Source organism: Eptatretus burgeri, chromosome 16 (assembly GCF_056783735.1).
Source record: "Eptatretus burgeri isolate ZD-2024b chromosome 16, Ebu_testis_v1, whole genome shotgun sequence".
NCBI lineage: Eukaryota > Metazoa > Chordata > Myxini > Myxiniformes > Myxinidae > Eptatretus > Eptatretus burgeri.
Window position 1 is genome coordinate 21,125,886 of NC_140976.1, and position 25,437 is coordinate 21,151,322.

At 44.8% G+C, this 25,437-nt stretch overlaps 1 pseudogene; it reads left to right on the forward strand.

Annotated features, from left to right (window-relative positions):
• Positions 1–423: 423 nt before the first annotated feature.
• LOC147010671 (uncharacterized) lies at positions 424–4,508 on the forward strand (annotated as a pseudogene).
• The last annotated feature ends 20,929 nt before the right edge of the window (positions 4,509–25,437 follow it).

A 25,437-nucleotide genomic window follows, 5' to 3' on the forward strand; every position in this document is an offset into this window, starting at 1 on the left:
AGTGTCAACTCCTGTACTTAGTCTACTTAAGAACTCCCCTAATTAGCACTAATTACCACGTTAATTACATGATTGAGTACAAAGATGGAATTCAGGCCAAAATGTCTATCAGACCACCCTGTCCATGGATTGGCCATCTTAAGTGTCAACTCCTGTACCTAGTCCACTTAAGAACCGGTCAAATGTGATCATCTCATCCTTTATCATGTTTATAAAAAACATTTTTTAATCCGCAATATCTGTCTCTAGGCCTGATATCATTTCATCGATTTACCGGTACTTTAATTTACGCCATGTCCTAATTAAATCTGGTAACACAAGAAATTTCATTTTGCCGATTGCAAAAACAAAAAGTTTCCTTTAAAAAACCTTTCCCGAACATTGTTCTATCCCAAATAATATTGCCTTTTCAGATAAGTGACAATGGATATGCAAGACCCTAATTGGTCTCCTAACATTGCCAGGACTGAGACCCCAAGCCCAGTTCCGACTCCTCAGAGACGCTGTATCCTTCATACGCATCAGAGTTCGGGGAAAGAGGCCATGCCTTGAAGTGTTTCCATTCGGTGAACAACAATAGGCCACAGTACAAAAAGCTGCATCAAACAGGTGTAAAAAACGAAATTTCGAGAATTCAGTCTGCCGTGATGTCGATCTTGATCTACCTGAAAGCCCAGGGGAAAAGGATGGATATCATGTTAGCTGTTATATAAGCTTTACTGCAGTTTCAGCCAGCCAGTCACCTGTCGACATTGGTGACACTGAGTACCTCTACGACAACACATTCACGTTCTGCAACCGCAACCTCAGATGAAAAGCCATCCACTTCCAGTATATTTCCACCGCAATGTTTGTTTTGTGGCAACACAAAAAAGCGCAAAAAGGGTGGGTTTGAAGTTGCTGGTGCTTGCGAAACTCTCGAGGCTAGCCAAAGCATTCAGGAGGCGGCTTTGGTATTAAATGATGCTAAAATCTTGTCTAAAATCAGTGGCATTGACCTTGTCGCCAAGGAAGTGAAATGTCATCACTCTTGCAAGAGTTCGTTTCTGATGTCGGCAAACAGAGTACGTGATCGTGACAGGAAGAGTGCCGAAAGTCCATCGACCAGTACCACCAACCCGTCAGCTGTTCATGATATTCAAGCATATTGTGACGTCCACGGGACTTGAACAGTCCCGCCAACGTAGAATGAGCCGAAACGATGGAGGCGGTTTATTTGTTTATAACCCAAACATGGCGGTTCTAATCGCTCTACCGCAAACGGGACGAGGAAGGTGGCACGAGTCACTTTTCACTGAGTTGATGATGTTTATTTGTTTTTATTATTAACCAGAAATAATAAAAACTCGGCAAGAAGAGGGATCCGGGGCGATTCGACGGGATGGTGTGGGATCGCGCGTGGGGAAAACACAGACAATTCCAATGAATATACAGATCTCAAACCCTCTAAGGCGCCAAGTACACTCACACACACACACACACACACACACACACACACACACACACACACACACACACACACACACACACACACACACACACACACACACACACAGTAGCTACTTCTGGTGGTCAGGCTGGACCGTGGTGTGGACGCAACTGTCCCTGGATCAGCGTCGGACGAGATGGCCTTGCTCTCGTCAGGGGGGCAGGAGAAACCGTGGTGCTGTCGACCTCCTGGTCCTGGCCCAAGTCCGCTCACAGCCGCCAGGGAACCAGTTTTGGTGCCAAATTGCGAACAGGAGAGGGAGGCAGGTCCGCCCGCCGTTCGACCCCGTACTCCGAATCAGCAGAACCCCAGAGCCAACCAAGGTGAGGCACGAGGCTCAGCAAGGCTCCAAGACACGATGAAGAACATGATCGAATCAGCACAACAACAAGTACGCTTCCCGCGCAACAGCCTCCACACCAAAAAAACACGATCTTTTTGTCCCGATCTTCTTCCTCTTCCTCTTCCTTTTCCTTTTCGACCCCGAACAGAACCTTTTTATCCTCCCGTCCTCGTCACTTCCAATCAAGCCGTTTTTATTGGCCCACCACCGTCGCCTTCCGCCAATCGTGATCACGGGGCGGAGCCATCCGCAGCACTGTCCTGTGACGTCACGGCAAGCCTCCAGGGAATACTAAAAGGGGTTTACGCAGACACACTTACCCTATCCCGTGTCCCTATCTAATTACGTGACAATTATCATTTCCCCCTTGAAGAAATGAACATTTACTAGACAACTTATCACCACTGAATTGCTACTTATTACATCGAGATCCTGGTAAACTCGAACAGCATGGCATACCTAATTAAACATCCTAATTACCCTTTGAATGCATACCCCCCCCCCTCAAACGTAACAATGTGTTGAGCAATCTGTCCTCAGAAACAAAAGGCCCGAACTCCTTACATCCGTGTATGCAAGGTATTTGGACTTGTGCAATATATCATCAGAAACTCCTCTAAATAACGCTCAAAGCCTAATGCGGAATTTGAAGGGAAAATTTGGTGACAAACTTAAATTTCAAACTCCACTCGGAAAGAAATTAGGATTGATAATGTACAGTTCTGAAATGTCTGATGACGCAGTACGTGTCGCATATGACTATGCCTCCGATGATGAACAAATTGTGACTGAGGCCACTCTGCTACTCAGGAAACAACTACTTGATGTTCAAAAAAAAGGATTTGCCCGAAAATCCTACTTTAGATGACCTGAAGGGAGGTGATGTATCCCCCCCCCAACCTCTGTTATCCACTTTTTTCACCACCTTGTACTGTGGACAAAATCCCACAAAATGTACCGATCATGTCATGTGCCGTGTTAAATCATCCTGTGATGATGCCCTCTTCATTACTAGGAGAGGTAAAGTCAAACCAGCAAAGCAAGTGACACTGGGTATCGCTGTGAAATCTGTCATAGGTAGCAAAAAGGTTGTGCAGGTGTTAAATCGATTTTGGCACTGCATAAATTACAACAGCTTAGAGGAATTGGAAACAGAAACAGCAGAGCAACTTCAAGAAAGGCGACTGTCCTGTCCTGATGGAACCATGAAAGACAAGCCAATGGGTGTTGCATTTGATAACTTCGATGAGTTGACAAATACATTATCTGGTGCAGACACACTACATGATACAATGGGAATAATGTATCAGAATGGACCAGATGAATCAGAAGAAACAAGGTCAGTTGAACCAAGCGAGTCCGTCTCATTGCCGCCAATAGTCCCTCGCACCAGGAAGGGGCGAAAACGATCACTGGAGCAACAAGAGGTATCAATGGAACCCTCTCGTAAAAAAACAAAAATGACAGTTTTCAGTTACAAGGACATAGATGTCTTCAACCTCCCTGATGTCAGTGGTACTGCAAGAAACTTGGACCTGATGTGGATGACGAGTCATGCTCTAGATGTAGGCAAGGTTCCAATGTGGGTCGGGTATAATGCCAAAAACTACGAAGACAAGCTGCCAAAACAAGAGGTCTGATACATGCCCAACCTGAGACAGCCAATCACTAGTCTTGACATCATACAAGAGACACTCATCACAGCCCAAAGATGTGCCAAAGAGTGTGAGCAGAAATTTGGAATTGTCACATATGACCTGAATGCGGCAAAACCTGCCATGCAGATTCAAGCCACAGAAAAGCCCCAATTTGATGACGTCTTCATAATGTCAGGTGTGTTTCACATTGAGATGGCATTTTTTTTAAGCGGTCGGGAAGATCATCTCTGATTCAGGAGGACCTTACATACTAACTGATACTGACGTCCTAGTCCCAGGGTCACTGAACGGCTTCCTATCAGGAAAGCATTTTAATCGCTGCAAAAGGTTGCATCCAATACTTGCCTTTGCCTTTGAGATCCTCCACTTTTTGGCATTCATGAAGACCTACGAGGAAAAGGATCGACTAGAGGAATTCATCAACAGTGTACACAGTGGTGCAGTTGCACTCGAGTCAATAGGTGCATCAGATGTCTTCGTTGCTGGAAAAACTGCCTATACCAAGAACACAGACGAAACAAGATCTGGAACACATGGCTGCACCGCTCAATTTTGGATGATGTACATCGATTACATTCGTCTTTACCACAGCCTGGAGAGAGCGATCAGAACAAATGACATAGATCTATACATCTTCACACTGACTGCAGTCAGAGACCTCTTCTTCGCTACAAACCATGTCAACTATTGCAGATGGTTGACAAAATTCCAGCTTGACCTGATGAATATCGATGAATCGCACCCCGGACTCCGAGAAATTCTTGAGAAAGGTGCGTTCACTGTCCGAAGAACTGATCATGCTTTCAGCCGTGTTCCTGTCGATTTAACTCTGCAGCAAACGGTCAACGCTGATGCAGCATCTCGCCTCACAGGGATATCGTCTGCCACAAATAGTTATACTGCTCGTTTGAGATGGATGGTCACAAAATCTACCAGGGCTTCTTTCATAAGCCTTGTGCAAGAGATGGCAGGTTTGATTGTGAATGATGATGTTGCTGCAGAACTCCGACCTGCATGAATAGATCGTGATATGCGTGACTTGAAGAAGGCCATGAAACAAATAGATGACTCTCGCAATCCCTTTGAGATGGAAGTCGAAACAGAAGCATCACAGAAGAAACTGTTCAACATTAACACCAGGAAGGCTACCAGTGATGAGATTCGTGAAAGTCTGCTCAGAATTCCAAAAGAGGGACAGGCACGCCACCAAGATTTCCTGGATTCCTGCATTACTGATCCCAACAGGTTTGAAGAGAAGATAACAAAGGCAAAACTGAAGACCTTTTCAGATGGATGTGCAAAGAACCGAAGAACAGAAAACAAGAAAATATCGGAGCTGAAGGGTACTAGAGATCTGATGGGCCACCTTGTAGTACTAGCCACCAAAAGGAATCTAGACTTGCCGTTCATTTTTGAATATCCACTCACACCAGTCCCTTTGTCAATGTGCAGTACAAATGGAACTATGGCAAAAACAGAAAAAAAGTGCTCTCTTCAAATTACTGGAGTCAAAAGTGAATGATGCCGAATGCAGTCCTGCATTCAAACGTGCTTGCATTATCGATGGCCCATTTCTTCTCCATTCCCGACCACCAAATCAGCCAGCCACCTATGGGGGTCTCACAAGAAGCATACTGATTCAAACAGTGGTGCTGTCGAGTGTGGAAGTTCATCTAGTCTTCGATGATTACCCACAGCCATCTTTGAAAGACATGGAACGGGGAAGGAGAAGAGCAGATGACCGCGAGTTTTTGATAACTGGGCCAGAACAAAAACGACCGAAAGATCTAAGCAATGCCCTGAAATCAAGGTCATTTAAGAGACAGCTCCCCAAGTTCCTAGCGAGAGAATGGCAAGACCAGGCATACAAACAGATCATTGGAAGCCATCAGCTCTATCTTGACATTCCCGGAGAATGCTATCACGACGAAGTCGGCGATGGAGTTCTCAGATGTGATTCCGTTGAATACCTTAGAAACAACCACGAAGAGGCAGATACGAAGATATGTCTCCATGTAAAATCTGTGTACAGTACTGAGAAACAAGGGGACATCGTCATCCGTGCGTCAGATACAGACATAGCAATCGTCATGTTGTATCACTGCAGCAAGTTTCAGTCACCCGTGTGAATGGATGTTGGCACTGGAGCCAAGAATAACCGTAGATGTATCAGCATTACCGCCATCTATGAGTTACTTGGACCTCAGATATGTGCAGCATTGCCGGGATTCCACGCGTTCACAGGCAGTGACTACACTGCGGCATTTGTTCGCAAAGGCAAAGTGAAACCATTTGCTCTGCTGGAAAAGAAGAAAGAGGCACAGAAAGCATTCCAAAGCCTGGCGACCGAAACAGAACTGAGTCAAAAAACTCGAAAGACCCTGCAAACTTTCACCACAATCATGTATGGTGCAAAGGACACCAGCAAGGTGACACTCAATGGTTATCGGTACAAGGTGTTTGAAAAGGGCTATGGACCAAAGTCGACAGCAAAGAACCCATTGGAGAAACTTAAGGGCATAAACGCAAGTGCCATTCCACCATGAGAAGACAGAGCTCATTATGCATTTGAAACGTGCATCATTTGTTGCTCACATGTGGCTGAATGCTGATGTCGCCGAAATGCAACAGCACCCTACGGAATCAAATGGTTGGGACTTTGACAATGGATATTATCAGCCAATTTGGCATGAAGGGCCACAGATGCCAGACACCCTGGTTCCAGAGGAAGATGAGCTCAATGGTGATGAAAGTATTGAAGAGGAGAACATGACCATCTCAACGGATGACGAGTAAAGACTGGACAGAAGATGATTAAGGAACACGATGCACAACAACCAGTTGCTTCCTGTGACTTCTTTAATGTCATCAATACAATCAAACTACAGTTAGAAATAACTCCATTAGTAATTTCATACAATTAATAGTGATCATTACAACTCAGTACCAGTTATCAGCAGTCACTATCGCATTTTCGTCCATTTTGTAATTTTGTTTCAAATTTTATTAAACTCTGTTTTCGCATATATAATGTATATTGTTCATTCATTCTATTCCTGTTCTTAAGTGGACAAGGTACAGGAGTTGACACTGAAGAATGGCCAATCCATGGACAAGGTGGTCTGATCGACATTTTGGCCTGAATTCCATATTTATACTTAACCATTCTAATTAACGTGGTAATTAGTGCTAATTAGGGGCGTTCTTAAGTAGACTAAGTACAGGAGTTGACACTTAAGAATGGCAGATCTTGATTTTCACCCTAAAGATGAACAATTTAGCGCTGGTTTCATTCATGTACCTAATTATGCTAATTAACCCCCCCCCCCCCCCCCGGCAGCACTGACCCTGACCTTTGACCCGTTCTTAACTGGACTTCGTACAGCATTTGACACTTAAGAATGGCCGAAACTTCGTCAGGGTACCCTACTGGATATTTTGGTGCAAGTCTCATTTTTGTACTCAATCATGCTAATTAATGTGGTAATTAGCATTAATTAGGGCGTTCTTAAGTAGGCTAAGTACAGGAGTTGATACTTAAGAATGGCGGATCTTGATTTCTACCTTCTCGGAGAACATTTTGGCACTGGTTTCATTCATGTACTCAATCATGCTAATTAAACTTGAATTTGGGGGTACTTTAAGTAGTCGCCCCCAGGAATGATACGGGAGATGAAACTTAAGAATGCCCGTTTGAGGGTCCCATGTTGTATCCCATCATATTCCAAGTCTCAAACCTTTTGTACTCGCAATGCTAAACAAATCTCCATGGGCTCCCGGACTACTGGTGCTCAAGGTCAAATGGAGGAGTGCTATTTTATTTTGCAAAAGCAAAAACAAACGTCACGTCACATCATTGAAGGGGTTCTCTGCTCCTTTTTGTTTTTACTTATATGTGATCGGGTTTTCTATGTGTGTGGGTGAGCAGGTGTGTGCGCGTCTTGTTGTTTTTGTGTTTCTGGGGTTCAAACACATCTGGTTTTGGGCATCATGAGGTGTTGGTTGTGCGAGTGTTGGGGTTCTCGTTGGGTGTTGTGCACATGTGGATGTGGTGTTTGGGATTGAGTGTTGTTTGTTGCTCACCTTATGCAGCCGTTTGCACCATCCAGTTTTTGCCATTTACATCAGAGGTGTGCATTGTGTGGGTATGTCTACCTGTTAGATTGACTTCATTTGTGGGGAGGGTGTTGGAGACATTAATTAAAGACCGAATGAGAAACCATTTAAACAAATACAAACTAATTAATGGTAGTCAGCATGGGTTTACCACAGGTAGTTCCTGTTTAACAAATCTTTTAGAGTTCTATGAAGCAGTGTCTGATTGGGTGGATAAGGGAATGGCAGTGGACATAGTATATCTCGACTTGAAGAAGGCATTTGATAAGGTACCACATGGGAGGTTGTTAGCCAAGGTGAGGGCTTGTGGAGTGGCTGGTCAGGTAGCTAATTGGATTGCAAACTGGCTTAGTACTAGAAAGCAAAGAGTGGCTGTGAGTGGGAGGATGTAAGTTGTGGGGTACCTCAAGGATCAGTGCTCAGACCATTATTATTCATTATTTACATCAACGATTTGGATAATGGGGTGAATAATAAGCTTTCCAAATTTGCAGATGACACAAAGCTTGGAGGTGAGGTGGATAGCAGATGGGGTGGTGAACAGATATAGGAAAGTATTGATACTTGTAGAGATTGGGCAAAAGATTGGCAGATGGAATTTAACCTGAGCAAGTGTCAGGTGTTGGGGATGGGAAAGAACAATGAAAATAGAGATTACAGGATGCAAGGGGTAATTTTGGAGTGTGTTACACAGGAGAATAATCTGGGGGTGGTAATTGATACGGGAGGTAAGCAGGCAGCACAGTGCCAGGCAGCTCTTGGTAACGCAAATAGGGTTTTAGGCTGTATAAGGAGGGGGTTCATTTATAAATCAAAAGCGGTAGTGTTAACATTGTACAGGAATTTAGTGAGGGCCACATCTGGAATATTGTGTGCAGTTTTGGTCACCGCACTTCCGGAAGGACATAGATGTCATAGAGAGGGTTCAGCATCGGGCAACTAGATTGATTCCGGGCCTAGCTAGACTCAGCTCTGAGGAGCGGTTGAAGGAGACAGGGCTTTATTCACTACAAAGGAGGCAGTTACGAGGAGATATGATAGAGATGTTTAAGATAATGAAAGGTATAGATAAAATAAGTGCAGATGAATTGTTCAACAGAGTAGGCAGTGACAGAACCAGGGGCCACAGCCTGAGCGTGAAGAAGAGGAGAGTTAAGATGGTAGTAAGGCAGGGGACTTTCACTCAGATAGTAGTTAATGCATGGATTGGTCTCCCTGGAAAGGTAGTAGCAGCAGAAAAAGTAGAAAAGTTTAAATTAGAATTGGATAGGTACCTGGAAGTTATGGAGATAGAGGGGTATGGGGATGTTGATAAGACTTTTAGGTAGTTTGAGCATTGATGGGTGATTGTGTACAGAGTGCTGTTGGTGAGGGTCTTGTTAAGGGGGTTGTGTGATTGATGTGTGTTTTTAACCAAGCCCATGCCCCCTCTCCAAGGGGAAGAAAAGAAGAAAAAAATTACAAGAATGTTTTTTTTCTTTCATTAATTCACAACTTTTTTTTTTTGCATTATCTTTCTTGGATCTTGGGTTGGTGTGGTTTTCTCTCAGGCATGACTGGCTGAATGACCTCCACCTATGTTGGATTTCCTTGTTGTCTCCTCAGTTGGGCCATCCTCCCAGCTCTTCACGTGTCACACTTCCAAAACCAACCTGCGTTATTTGTTAGATGTAGTGTCTTGGATACAGGTCCCATCAAAGTCAAATTTACGGCCAGATTGCAGGAAATAACATGCTATGGCTGACTGGGTCACTTTTCCAAGCCGAATTGCTCTGTCATGTTCATCAAGTCGTTGTTTCAAATTTCTTCCAGTTTCATCAATGTAGAATTGGTGACACTGTTTACATGATGAATGGTAAACTACTCCAGATTTATCAAGAGTTTGTATTGGGTCCTTTAGTTTTGAGATGACATTACATTTGACATGAAGCTTGGTGTTGGTGCAGTGGTTAGGGCAGCGGCTTGGGACCCAAAAGGTCCTGAGTTCAAGCCCTGTTGGGCCACTGAATATATATATATATATATATATATATATATATATATATATATATATATATATATTTCTTCTTCTTCTTTCGGCTGCTCCCTTTAGGGGTCGCCACAGCGGATCATCCGTATGATCCGCATAGTGATTTGGCACATGTTTTATGCCGGATGCCCTTCCTGACGCAACCCTGGTCGCCTCTTACGACACAGGGATATGGTACACCTATTTTAACCGGGGTATACACCGGCCCAGTATACTGGTACTCATTTCGCCGACCTCGGAAGGATGACAGGCTGAGTCAACCCCCTGGTGTATTAATTCAGTGGCACAACGGGGCTTGAACTCAGGACCTTTTGGATCCCAAGCCGCTGCCCTAACCACTGCGCCAACACCAGGCTCTCTATACATATATATATATATATATATATATATATATATATATATATATATATATATATATATATATATATATATACACATACTGCATATATGTATGTATATATACATATGTATGTATGTGTATATATGTACATACCAAGTCGTGTAACACCAGGGGGTTGACTCAGCCTGTCATCCTTCCGAGGTCGGCGAAATGAGTACCAGTGTACTGGGCCCGGTGTATGCCCAGGTTAGAATAGGTGTACCATATCCCTGTGTGTCGTAAGAGGCGACCAGGGTTGCGTCAGGAAGGGCATCCGGCATAAAAACCTATGCCAAATCATTATGCGGAAAACAAAACGAATTTCCATACCGGATCAGTCGAGGCCCGGGTTACCAACGACCGCCACCGGTACCGGTGGTCAGCAGAGTACCAGTGGAAATTGTGCTACTGCTGGGCGAAGGAGGAGAAGGAGACGGGAAAGGCGAGTCCGGAGGCAGTGGGAGAGGGGGAAGGGTAGAAGTGTGGAGGTGATAGTTGGAACTCTGAATGTTGGGACCATGACTGGCAAAGGGCGAGAGTTGGCTGATATGATGGAGAGAAGAAAGGTGGACATACTGCGTGTACAAGAGACCAAGTGGATGGGGAGTAAGGCTTGGAGCATTGGAGGTGGTTTCAAACTGTTCTACCATGGTGTGGAAGGGAGGAGAAATGGTGTCGGGGTAATCCTGAAGGAAGATTATGTCAAGAGGGTATTGGAGGTGAGGAGAGTGTCTGACCGAGTGATGAGTGTGAAGTTGGAAATTGAAGGAGTGATGTTGAATGTAATCAGTGCATATGCCCCACATATGGGGTGTGAGATGGAGTATAAAGAAGATTTCTGGAGTGAGTTAGATGAAGTGGTGGAGAGTGTATCCAAGGATGAAAGAGTGATGATTGGAGCAGATTTCAATGGGCATGTTGGGGAAGGGAATAAAGGGGATGAGGAGGTTATGGGTCGGTATGGTCTCAACAAGAGAAATGTGGAAGGGCAAATGGTGGTACAGTTTGCAAAAAGAATGGAAATGGCAGTGGTAAATACGTATTTCAAGAAGAAGGAGGAACACAAGGTGACGTACAAGAGTGGAGGAAAGTGCACACAGGTGGATTACATCTTGAGCAAGAGATGCAACCTGAAAGAGATTAGAGACTGTAAGGTGGTGGCAGGGGAGAGTGTACCTCGACAGCATCGATTGGTGGTCTGTAGGATGATTTTGGCGGTGAGGTTGAGGAAGAGAGTGAGGGCTGAACCAAGGACCAGATGGTGGAAGCTGAAGGGGGAAGACTGTTGCGTGAAATTTAGGGAGGAGGTGAGACAGGCGTTGGATGTTGGTAAAGATGAGTGGGATGATTGGGCAACTCCAGCAGAAGTGGTGAGGGAGATAGCTAGGAAGGTACTTGGTGTGACATCTGGACAGAGAAATGAAGATAAGGAGACTTGGTGGTGGAACGAGGAAGTACAGGAAAGTATAAGGAAGAAGGGGTTGGCGAAAAAGAAGTGGGATAGTCAGAGAGATGAAGAAAGTAGGCAGGAGTACAGGGAGTGGTGGCGAAAGGCAAAGAGAGAGGTGGCAAAGGCTAAGAAAAAGGCATATGACGAGCTGTAGGAGAAGTTGGATACAAAAGAAGGGGAAAAGGATTTATACCGATTGGCAAGACAGAGGGACCGATCTGGGAAGGATGTGCTGCAGGTTAGGGTAATAAAGGACGCAAATGGGAATGTGCTGACGAGCGAGGAGAGTGTGTTGAGAAGGTGGATGGAGTACTTTGAGGAGCTGATGAATGAAAAAAATGAGAGAGAGAGAGAGAGAGAGAGAGAGAGAGAGAGAGAGAGAGAGAGAGAGAGAGAGAGAGAGAGAGAGAGAGAGAGAGAGAGAGAGAGAGAGAGACAGAGACAGAGAGAGAGAGAGAGAGAGAGAGAGAGAGACAGAGACAGAGAGAGACAGACACACAGAGAGAGGGAGTTGGAAGAGGTGGAGATAGTGAATCATGGAAGTGGGGTGGATCAGTAAGGATGAAGTGAGGACTGCTATGAAGAAGATGAATAGTGGAAAGGCGGTTGGCCCAGATGGTATACCAGTGGAGGCATGGAAGTGCTTTGGAGAGTTGGCAGTGGGGTTGTTAACCAGATTGTTTAATAAAGTCTTGGAAAGTGAGAGGATGCCGGCGGAGTGGAGATTAAGTGTACTGGTTCCGATTTTCAAGAATAAGGGTGATGTGCAGAGCTGTGGAAATTACAGAGGGATAAAGTTGTTAAGCCACACCATGAAGGTGTGGGAAAGAGTTGTGGAAGCTCGGTTGAGAGGAGAGGTGACGATCTGTGAGCAGCAATATGGGTTTATGCCAGGAAAGAGCACCACTGATGCGATGTTTGCTTTGAGAATATTGATGGAGAAGTACAGGGAAGGCCAGAAGGAGTTACATTGTGTGTTTGTGGATTTAGAGAAAGCTTATGATAGGGTGCCAAGAGAGGAGTTGTGGCATTGTATGAGGAAGTCGGGAGTGGTGGAGAAGTATGTGAGGATCGTGCAGGATATGTATGAGGACAGTGTGACAGCGGTGAGGTGTGCGGTAGGAATGACGGACCGGTTTAAGGTAAAAGTGGGATTGCACTAAGGATCGACTCTGAGCCCTTTCCTGTTTGCAATGGTGATGGACAGGTTGACGGACGAGATCAGACTGGAGTCTCCATGGCCTATGATGTTCGCGGATGACATCATGATCTGTAGGGAGAGTAGGAAGCAGGCTGAGGAGAGCCTCGAGAGGTGGAGGTACGCACTGGAGAGAAGGGGAATGATAGTCAGTAGGAGTAAGACGGAGTACATGTGCGTAAATGAGAGGGAGGGTGGTGGTATGGTGCGGTTGCAAGGAGTTGAGGTGGGGAAGGTGGATGGGTTTAAATACTTGGGATCAACTGTCCAAAGTAACGGAGAGTGTGGGAGAGAAGTGAAAAAGAGAGTGCAGGCAGGATGGAGTGGGTGGAGAAGAGTTGCAGGAGTGATTTGTGACAGAAGGATAGCTGCAAGAGTGAAGGGGAAAGTATACAAGACGGTAGTGAGACCAGCTATGTTGTATGGTTTGGAGGCGGTGGCACTAACAAAAAGACAGGAAGTGGAGCTGGAGGTGGCAGAGTTAAAGATGCTGCGATTGTCATTGGGAGTGACGAGGATGGACAGGATAAGGAATGAGTATATTAGAGGGACAGCTCTGTTAGGACGGTTTGGAGACAAAGTGAGAGAGGCGAGATTGGGATGGTTTGGACATGTGCACAGGAGGGAAGTGGAGTATATCTGGAGAAGGATGCTGAGGATGGAGCCGCCAGGTAGGAGGAGAAGAGGAAGGCCAAAGAAGAGGTTCATGGATGCAGTGAAGGCGGACATGCGGGTGGTTGGAGTGTCAATGGAAGATGTGGAGGATAGAGCGAAATGGAGACGGTTGATCCGCTGTGGCGACCCCTAACGGGAGCTTGCCGAAAGAAGAAGAAGAAGAAGAAGAAGATTACATTTGAGATGAGAGAAAGAAGACAAAGGAGAGGCTGCAGCAGGAAATAGGTTTTCCATCTCAATATCTAAAAGTGAAATGTTTTTTGTTTGTGACCTTACTACTTTGAGCTCTCAAAGTTAATTTGCGACAAAACTTTCTACGATCAGATTTTTAACCACGATGCACCGACATAGGCATTTTGAACAGTAAATGAGTCAGTGGAACAGTCGTGAAGAGTCAAACTGTCATGAGGCGGTCATTTGGCTCATTACTGCTGTGTTACACTCCAGAGTTAATTTATTTACGACAGCTTCACTCATTTGCACCCTGTATGGCTTGTGGACCCCATTGGACCCTTTCCACCCCAAAGGGCTTCGACCCTTCAAAACCTATTTATACCCTGTTAAGACCTTTTAGACCCCTTCACACCCATTTAGACCCTTTTGAGACATTTTGACCATCTTTGACACTTTCAACACTTATCAGACGTATAGACCTTTTAAGACCCTTTGGACAATTTCAGACCATTTGGACTGCTGTTGCTCTTTCACCATAAGACTGCTTTAGGTATTTAAACCCATTTAAGACCCTTAGACCCATTAAACACTTTAGACACCATTTATGACCCTTAAAATACTTTAGAGCACTTTTTGACCTTTTAAGACCCTGAAGCCGCTCTCGGCCTCTCTACATCCTTTAAAAATCTTTTTAAAATTCCACTAAAAATCGTTTTTGACGACCTTTTTCATGCACCATTCGTGTCACATCACAAGTTGCGATGGCAAATCAAAACTGATATCCCAAAGTGAAGCTGATGTTGAAAAGTGAAACTGAAACGACTGATCTACAGATCATCGAATGGGAAACCAGAATGAAATGCTGTGAGAAATACTGAATGGAAATTGCTGAAAGCAAAGCTATGGGGAGTATAGAGAAAGGGGACAGGTTGGGGATTGAAGAAGTGATGTGGAGAAGGATCGGGGACACAAGATTTGGAAGCAAACAAATATCGGCATTCAGCCTTCTCACAAGTACAGTCGGTTGTGGTGTCATTTGAAGAGAGGGAAGCGGTGGAAAGGGAGCATGCTCCAGAGCAGATGTAACAAAGTGCCACCAGGTTTTAGAGGAGGGAGACAAGTTTGAAAGTTCAGTCTTGAGGTTCGATGGATGTTGTTTTCAAACACTTGTTGCACCTCTCCTGAGAGTGGACACACACTTTTGTTGCAGGCTTACTGGAATAATCTGAGATTGCCTTTGGTTGGATTTGCTTTAGAGGAAGGAAAAGGCAAGTTGTTTCAGAGCAACTGCCTCACCGCTGGATTCAGTGTACCATGGGTGGGAAGAAGGGTAGGATAACTGAATATGAGATGGGATGAATCTGTGGATAAAAAAATGCAAGACCTATTGTTCATATTGCATTAATATAATAGGTCTTGCTTACAATTTCTTAATTGATTAATGACATACTTTTTAAAATAGTGATCTGCAACTCATTGTAGTGCTTGTACATGAATCAAATTCTGCACAAAGACAATAGTACTTTCACATCCATATACTTTTACATAAATTATAAGGACATTAGTGGACGATATAGAAAAGACATGGGAAACACCTTTTCAACCTGGGTTCCCCACATCAAGAATCCCCTGCATCATGAGTCATGGGTTCAGATGGGAACACTAAATGGTCAAATGTTATTTATGATTACAGTGTAAGATATAGTTCAAAGGAGAGATGCAGTGATAGTTTGCAAGGAGTGAAAGAATTATATTAGCTTAAGAATTATATTAGCGAAGAGTGCAACCAACACAAATGGGCTGTTTCTCAACAAATAAAGTGCCTGGAACGCCATTATAACTACAGCAAGCACACATGTGGTGCACCAGCATGCCCATATACTTTGGATACATTCCTTTTTGTTTGTTTTCCGACCATAACCTAATGATGCAGCAACAAGGGGTTGCAAATGTTGTGTCCTCTGATCCTTCAGATGAAATACTGGAACAGGGTGGGTTGCCATTGGCTTACTTGATCAAATCGCTTCAGCCATTTGGAAAAGGCCACTTCTTCAACATGCCTCACATGATGCCTTGTCTGCCCTCAAGTGTAGACTCTTCACTGGGGCCATAACCTTATTAAAGCATTGCTCTATGGCGCTGCTAAAAAAAATCACATCTGTCGAGGGCTATCGTAAAGCTGGATGCCTAGGCCCATTAGGCCGGATGGGCTTAAATCTCCAAGCCTGCTTATCGCTCCTCACTGAGAGCCATAGATCACATCAATAGGCCCGAGAGGAGTGTCGCTATGCCACCCAGGGGAAGGTAAACCTGTCACGTAGGCTGAGCACGCCAGACTTGGTGTTCTTGTGCCCCGACGACAAGCCACATTGATAGTTCCACACACGTACGTTGACATTTGCTCTGTTTACTGAATAAAATCTTGTCTCAAACAATAGAGACAGGATTTTAACTTGGTATCCCAGCATCATGAGCTTTGCACACAAATTGGTACTGCCAAACAGGCCAACCTGTCATTTTCAACAAAAGGCAATTCATAAGAAACATTTGCTATTGTTATGATGACATGCTGTAGATTAAAGTAAAATAGCTTCTTTTTCTTCAAATCAATTGCTGTCTCTCATGGTTCCAACTTTTATTGAAAATCATAAATTCTTGTCCTGCCTCTTCACGTAGGCCCGATTCATTTGAACACTCAGCTCATGATGCTAAGATCCAACATTCAAATCACATGAATTCTATTGATTTGTCCATTTTCTCCATCATTGTAATTTATGTAAAAGAGTAATAGTCTCCTAATGTCTTTATGTACTTGGTCTAGGGGCTTCTACATGAGCCTGATAATCATTGTACTAAATAACTAAATAAAGCATTTGTAATACTGTAATTAATATAACTGTGTAGATCACGTGATGCATTCCTTATCATTCCCGAACATTTCAGTAAAACTCAGCACAGACTGTATCCCATCCAGACAATTTAATATTATGTCCTGCATGATGCAAATGGCATGAATGTAAAAGCCTACTGTTAAATATTTTTAACTAGATGGAATTCATGGAATACTTACCCCACGCAGTCTTGAGAAGGACTTGGTGTGAGCCAACTCTTCTGGCAGCAAACTTGAAGTTAAAAAATTTAATTTGGTAGACCAAATAAAATATGTACTTCATTGAAGGCATCATAAGGAACCTGAACAAGCAAAAAGCAAAGATGAAGTCGACAGGAGGAACCTGGATAGGACTCAGGTTTCAACTGCGACTTCTATACCCTGAAACCCATCCAGGCCAAGCCAAGCCAAGTGAGCTTAATTCAAAAAATAAATAAATAAATAAGAACACAGATTCAAAAAAATTACGTTAATGGACTCGCTTAACCCCGCTTTGCACATCGCGAGCATGGACTAAAAAACATCTAATGACATGGAAGAGCAAGGTAACAGAGGGTAAACGGTCAACGTACTGACATTGAGACAGTGGGGCCACAACTAGACAAAACAAGCAAGATAATGAATAAACAGGAAAAGAGGAGAGAGAAGAAGAGGAAACACAGTCACCAGCAAGTAAGGGCTGATTGAGATAGGTATCAGATTAATGGGAGTAAAAAATAATAATATACCGGTATGAATGGGGGATGACATGAGATGGCGAAGCACCACCTGCCTGAATCTCGAGAGGGAAAAACACGATTGAACCAATTTGAAAACTATCAGCAGCCATTTTGTTTTCCATGTTCCTTTTCTGTTTCATACCCACTTTCCCCTTCCTTTTCTTGTGTTTCATTCAGCTTGTGTGCAACTTGTTCACCCCCAATATGTGTCCTTCCCCTCCCCTCTCTCACTTCTGCTCTGGTATTGGTGTTTCCCCATTTCCGTCATTCTCTTCCATTCTGCTCGAGCAGCCTCAATCATGTATACAAAAAGGCAGTTCCATAAACGGAAGAGAAGAGGACAAAAGAGATGCTACTCCGGAGGAGAGGCAGTAAAAAAATACAGAGAACCTCCGTCTTGTCTGCGAAGTGAGAAAAAGAGTCTTTATGCTTCGGCCTCATCGTGGGAGATTCTAATAATGTTCAGAGTTTCAGATTGCACAGATTCCAGGAAAGGCAGATGGAGAACCAGCCTGTCGGGGAGAGCAGTACTTCATTGGACTATGGACAAAGGCCTTGGAGGTTGAGTAGTTCTCATCTGATTGATGCAGCATCTGATGGAGCAAATTCATCTTGGATGATTATATAATGATGAGGTTTCCAATTCTCACATCATTACCTTTTGAAGGAAGAGATCAAGGGGGGAGGGTGGGTTTCATTACCAATCAGCAAGCTATCATTTGACTAGCCAGCCGTTCCTCATCAACCGTTTCGTTGGAGTGCTTGCTGAGTGCTTCTGCCATTGATATAATGGAACACACCCAAAGTGTTGGTAACAATGTCATCAAAGTACAATGCATAATTATAAGAAACTGTTCCCTGAGTCACAAGGTCATTGGTTGGAGAGGTAAAACCAACAAAAGCATCCAATGTGGAAGACATGAAACAATCAAGAGACAATCCAATCAGCATGCAGCATCAATCAATAAGTTGGAAACTCTCACAAACTACAAACTCTCCTGCCCAAAATTCAAAACACTTAATTCAGCTTCCATTGCTCATGGTTAACTTGGAGAGCAGACTCGTCTAAAATTTTCGAAAAGACGCGTATTCAGTGGGATCAAGGAATAAAATATGAAAAAGCGACCGATGAAGTATATTATGCTGCTTCTGCTTCACCTCGTGCAATATTATCCAATTAAACAGGAAGTAAACTTTATTCCTTCTGGAAATTACAAACTCCTGCTTCAGTGGTATTTTACAATATCTTATGGACTCAACCATGAATAATACATTTTGGTTAATTATTAAAGCTTGTGGGTTGAGAGCAATGGCACGAATGAAGACATCAGAATGACACATACCGTGTTGCATTAATAATGTCCAACGAAAAGTTTTCACTTTGCTGCAAATATGCAAATGATCAGTTATAACTTGAGAGATATAAATTTTTATATATATATATTTTTTTTCTTTTATGTACTTATGCTTAGCCAGTCTGTTTCCCTGCACCTTCGAGTATTTTGGGCCAGATTTGCAAAGATGTTATTTTCAATATTATAGAAATGAGTAATCAAATTATTGGAATTGGAATTTTTAGCTTATCTGGAATACATTCCAGATAAGTTATTGTCATCGCGCGCCATCTGTCTGTGTGTCCGTCTCCTTTTTCGACTTCTCCCGCCAGACTGCTTGACCGATCAGGCTGAAATTTTGCAGCAACGTTCCTCTCCTGACTGGTAACAGGAATTGCAAAGCTCGTTCCGATCACTTGACTTTAAGTTTGTCAAAATGGCCGACAGTAAATTTCTTCAAAAATCTTCATCTCCAGAACCAGCAGTCAGAATGCTACCAAATATGGGTTACAACATTTGGCCAGGGCAGGGATGTTAAATTGTGAAGGTCATGCCAATCAGGTCAGGTCAGGTATTGGAGCATGCACTGGAGCAGTGCGTCACTGAGTCCACTTTCCGCCGGTACCCTAAGGGGCTCCGTCTGGCCATCCCTCAGGCCAGGCAGATGTTTGGCCCATCCCCATTTCCTTGAGATGCTCATCAACCAACTGCAACCGCGAAACATGTGGTTGGCACATTGGCCTCCTCCACTCATGAGGCTCCCTTGCTGAGAGAATCTGGTGAGCATGATCAGCATCAGGAAAAAGAGCCACATGCCCATACAGCCACGGCTGACAGTCACGGACTATGCAGCTGACAAACCTCGTTTGACTCTCAGCAACCGCTCGTTGGACAGAAAGTCCGACCAGCGATAGCCAAGGATTCTCCATGCACTGTCTTCACTCCCCCACACCCCCAGGAATACCTCTGGCTACAGTTTCCCCTCCACTCCCACCTCACATAAAAATGTGTGCTGTACCGTCCACCAAACAGTGATGACTCCATTTACACATCACTATCCGAAAACATGGACCAACTTCTATCCTTTCATCCAAATTCTCTCTTCCTCATATGTGGTACTTCAATTGCCATCATGCCAGTCAGCTGGGTGTTTGTACCTCTCTCACCTGCCATGGCACTTCAGCAAAAGACTTCTACGACTCATTGGGACTAACTCAATTGGTCAACATCCAGACACGGACAAAAACCAATGGTACTCCATCTCTTCTGGATCTGATTTTGACAAATTTCCCTAAAAATATCTGCTGTTCTTTCTCCGCTCCAATCGGATCTTCTGACCATGTGCTTGTAAAAATGGACATCTCTCTGGCTGTTATCAGAGAACCACCTCACCGCCGTCGAGTCTGGCATTTCACTCAGGTTGACTGGCAGGGTCTCCAAGCAGCCCTCAAACTTATAGACTGGTCTTCCATCGCTACCTTCTCCAAGATCAACTCATCCTGGGAATTATTTCAAAGAAACTTGCTCTCCCTCATGCACAGATTTATCCCCTCTCGACTTCAGCTGTCCGACCCTTCCTCATGCCCATGGTTCACTGAAGCTTGTGGCTGGGCAGTTGGCCTGAAACAACTTGCCTTTGCCTCATCGAAAACAAACCCAAATGAGAATAATCTCAGTTTCTTTCTTAAAACTCGGAACAAGTGTGTGTCTCCCCTCAGGAGAGCCAGAAAACAGCATATTTCTAATCTCAAGTCTGAACTCTCAAACCTCTCTCCCTCCTCCAAATCCTGGTGGCATCTAATCAAATCTGTTTCTGATGTATGTCCCCCCTCCATCCCCTCCCTAACCTCAAATGGTCACACAGCTGACACTGCACATGAAAAGGCTGAATGCCTAAACTGGTGATTGAATCTAAATCTTGTGTCTGAAACCCATCGCTTCCTCTACCCACCTTACCCAGTCGCACGCAACTGTCCCTGGACTCTGTGTCCTTTTCTCCTGACAAGGTGGAGATCTGCTGTCAAACCTCGATTCAGATTTTGCAACCGGTTCAGACGTCATCAGCCCACGTGTCCTAAAAACCTGCTACTCTGCTCTTGCTCACCCTCTCTCTCTCTCTCTCTCTCTGTCCTATTCACCCGCTCATTTGCTCAGGGCCATCTGCCATCTGCTTGGAAATCAGCAAACATTACTGCCCTGCACAAAAAGGTGCAAAAACAGATCCCTGCAATGACAGACCAATCAGCCTTCTCCCAATCATCAGAAAGGTTATGGACTCCATTATCGCCTCATACATTAAATCCTTCCTCTTCTCCAATGGCTTGATTTCCGATCATCAATTTGGTTTCAGACCAGGTCACTCTACCCTGGATATGCTGCTTCTGCTCTCCCAACAATGGATGGAGGTACTCAATGCTAGACATGAAATCAGAGCCTTATCCCAAGACATATCACGTGCTTTTGACATGGTCTGGCACCCTGATATCTCAGGCCATCTCCACTAATAGCTCACAGATGCCCTCTCCTGTCACAGCCAACGTGTGGCCCTAAATGGAGTTCTCTCATCCCCTCTTCCTGTCCAGGCTGGAGTTCCTCAAGGCAGCGTTCTGGGCCCTGTTATTTTTCTGGTTTTCATCAATGATCTCTCCGACTCTCTTGAAAATCCTCATCTCTTTTCTGATGACTCCACCCTCTGCCGTACCATCTGTCATCCCTCTGATTGGCAAGCAGCAGCTTCGTCACTCTCTGTAGATCTGTATAAAATCACAAACTGGTCTGTCACGTGCAACATGTCTTTTAATACTGACAAATCTCACACTCTCACTACGTCTCTCCAAAAGGACCGTTTGGAAAACCCTCCCATCTACTTTCTCAACAATCCTCTGAAAGAAGTCCTTTCATTCTGGGTCTCACTATCTGCCATGACCTTTCCTGGGAAAGCCACATTTCCAACCTGGCTGCCAATGCCAGTCACTGACTGGGAATCCGCCGTCGTGCAAAGTCCTTCCTTGGCCCACCTGAGCTCCTGACCACATACAAAGCTCTCGTCCACAGCCTGATGGAGTACTGCTCTCCCCTCTGGGCTGGTGCTCCTCCCTCTCATCTTTCTCGGCTTCATGCTGTGGAAACTTAGGCATTTAGGATCATTGGTATCTCCTGCAGTGAGGCTGAGTCTTTGGGCCTTTCACTCTCTCACCGCAGGCAGCTCAGTGGTCTTTCTGTCTTCTACTGGCTCCTCTCCGGTGTTGCCGCCCCCCGCTCTGGCTGCGATATGTCCCCCCTCCCCCCCATCTTTCCACAGGGTGCTCAAGGTCTGCCAGCAACACCATTCTGGTAAACTACCAGTATCACGAATCACTGCTCACCTTCACTCTTTCATTCCTCCTTATTTCCTGCCTTTGGAATAAACTCTCACACTCTCTTCAATCCCTTTCTTCCCTTCAGGCCTTCAAAACAGATGTTCACCACCACTTCTTATCTTCCCCCTTGAATTCACCCCAATCCCCCCTCCTTCAAATTCCCTGCTTTCCTTCCTGAAAGTCCCTGTAGGGTCCATCTTGTATACCCCATGTTCCCCGCCCCATCCCTCTCCCTTCCATAGATCTCATATCTCTTTTCCCCACTGTTTTGTCTTTCCCTTTCCTGCCCCTCTTGTCTCCTGCCCCCCTTATTGTGGGTTGTGTGTTCGCTGTCATATGAGCCTTGACAATGTCTACAAAATAAATAAAAAATTAAAAAATGACGGTCGGCCATTTTGACACATTTCCAGTCATGTGGTCAGCACGGCGTCTGCAATTTAATATCAGGACCCTATCCTAATGTAGCAACTCAAATATGTTAACATTCTGACTGTTGGGTCTGGAGAAGATTTTTGAATGAATTTACATGATTTTCCCAAAAATTGACGAAGGCAGCCATTTTGACACACTTCCGGTCACGTGATCGGAATGACTGGCAATTTAACATCTCTACCCTGGCCTAATGTTGTAACCCAAATTTGGTAGTATTCTGGCTGGTGGTCAAGAGAAGAAGATTTTGGACGGCATTTGCGGGACCGCCATTTTGACGCACTTCTGGCGAAAACTGCAGGGTCCACAGGAGTGCTGAGTTCCTCAATACCGACCACAGGCTTGTTGTAGCAACTCTGAAGTTTCAGCTCAAATCCCGGAGAATGGTACCATCCCCGCCAAGGCTAGATGTTGGCAAACTCAAGGATGAGAGGGTATCTGAGGAGTTTGTGAACAGGCTAATTGGGGATTTTGGGGCGTCTGGGTGCTTTGGGGAAACCGGAAGAGTTGTGGAGTGCTTTCAAGACCAACGTCTTGATGTTGACGGTGGATGTCTTTTTTTTTTTTTGCATACATGTTCTCACTTTGCTGCAAATATGCAAATGAAACCCTCTCCCTGGGTGCTTTGGGGAAGATGCTCTCTCTTCCCCTCTCCGCCTCTTCCCCTCCCCTCACCCCCCCCATCCTCTCTCTCTCTCTCTCTCTCTCTCTCTCTCTCTCTCTCTCTCTCTCTCTCTCTCTCTCTCTCTCTCTCTCTCTCTCTCTCTCTCTCTCTCCGTCTCTCTCTCTTTCCCACCCCTCCCCCTCTCTCTCTCTCCCTCTCTCTCTCTCTCCCTCTCTCCCCCCTCTCCCTCTCTCCCACCCCCCTCTTCCTCTCTCCCACCGCTCACCCTCTATTGAGGGGACTGTTAAGGACTGACAGTTTAGTTTTGAATGTGAAACGGCTTCCCCAGAGTTTGGCATGTACGAATGAGATTCGGAGTGAGCTGACTGGAGGGGTGGAAAAATTCGCTGCTTGTGCGAGCATGCATGCATGGATGCAGGCAGGCCGTTGTCAGGTAGATAGTGTGGGTTTGAAATCCTCCTGCCTGTTTTTATATAGAACACGGTATTTAACAAGAAAATGTTGCTGTTTGGGTGCGGTTTATCACCATTCCCTTTCCCTCCCTTTGCAGAGTCTCTCCTTCCCTTCCCCTCCCTTTGCAGAGCCTCTCCTTCCCTTCCCCTCACACCACATTCCCTCCCTCTCATACTGTCTTCCATCCCCTCACCTCACACTTACCTCCTCCCAAACCCCCTCCCCTCTCCAGCCCCAATGGACATCTCTGGGCGGTCTTCGCGTGCTTTATTAATGTGCTGTTTTAACATACCCCATTTTCTTAAATCATGCACCCTCCCCCTCTTCTCCACAAGTCCCACTACCAAGCGCAAGTTCAGAACCCTTCACTCTCTTTCCCCCTCAAGTCCCCCTTCCAAACACAAATCCTGAACACCCTTCCTTCACAATTACCTCCTGCCAAGTCCCTCCCTCCCCACTTTCCCCTCCCCTCACCCCCATCCTCCTCACTTACAGCCCCCTCCCAGAGTGTATCGTGACGTTTGGTGATGCATTGTTCTCCTCTGCCCCCATTCCTCGCTCTTCCCCCCTTCCTAGCTCTCCCCTTCCTCACCACCTCCTAGCTCACCCACCCCTCTTCTCTCCCCTCTCCCTCCCTTACCTCCTCTTTGCCTCCTTCCTCCCTTCCCTCCTCTCCATCATTCTCTTCCCCCCCCCTTAATATTCCCATCAGTGAAGCGACGGGTTGTATTTGCTTGCACGAAATTAAAAAAAAAGCAGAACCAAGAAGGAGGAATGAAGAAGCAAATTCTCAAAAAGATGAAGTCAAATTGTGATTCTGAGTGAGAAAATGCAGGTCATTGAACACAGATATCATACCAAGTCAACCAGAACAAAGCTGAGGAAGCCATGGGGACATCTGGTACAAAGTGGAATGCTGTGGAGAGAAGTGCTGTGTGGGAAGGCTTGTGTTGGATAGAATCGAGCAAGCTGAAAGCCTTAGGAATGCCATGTAATCCCATGGTTGGAGAAAGAAACGATTTTGATCTGGAACAAACGCTATGCATATACAATGGGCTTTACTACTCCTGGTGGGTTTGAACGATATTCGTGATAATCATGTGAGTTCCAGCATGGTCAATACACTCACAGAAAAGGCTTTGAAAGCAAAGGGCTCTCCCGTGGGCCTTCACGGCTGAATTGTGGATGCAACCATCCGGAATCCTCAATGTATTATATATTCTTGGCAACTTCAGAAGGACATGAATACAAGACTCAGCTCAATTTGGAAGGTTCGAGTAAAAGATAATTTATGACTTGTGACCTAAATTAAAACTTTCCAAGGTGAAGGCTCAAAACAACTTGGTACTCGAACCTTCTGACTAAATTTGTATGAAGTACTATGGGGGAAAATATTACAATGACCCTTAAAATTCAACTTGCAAGCCAATTTATGAGACATAGAACAATCATCGCATGGTTAGACGCAACGGCGTTTTCATCATCATCACCTCCTGGCCTCATGAGTCATGAGTTCAGATGGGAATGCAAAACACACCAATCGAAGACTCGTTACCTCGTTTCACAAGGGTTGCGAGTAGTCCTGTAGTAGTAACTAAAGGAAGTTCAAGTATTATATCTCGGTCAAACTTTTTTACAAAGTCAAAAAGATGACTTTCCTTAATCATTGTTTATAATAACAACCACACATGTAGGTTGGCACCCATTGCACAATCTTGATGGGTCTAATAGTCCCCTCCTGCATTGAAGTTCTTCACAGTAAATTGTTTAATAACAAGACTTGGTGGTGTGATGGTTATGCCTTGGGGGCATCTGCTCTGAAGGTGGTGTGATAGTTATGCCTTGAGGGCATCTGCTCTGAAGGTGGTGTGATGGTTATGCCTTGGGGGCATCTGCTCTGAAGGTGGTGTGATGGTTATGCCTTAGGGGCATCTGCGCTGAAGCTGGCAGGGCAGCTGATTGAATCCTGGCCTTAGTTGTAGTAAAGACTTCAAAAATGGTACCTACATGCTGCTGCCTTTTTTAAAAGTATAGAAGTATACTTTTAGCATTTAAAAAGTATCGAACATTGACAAAGAACTATATAGTTTGGCAATCATGATGCGCACCTAATGGTC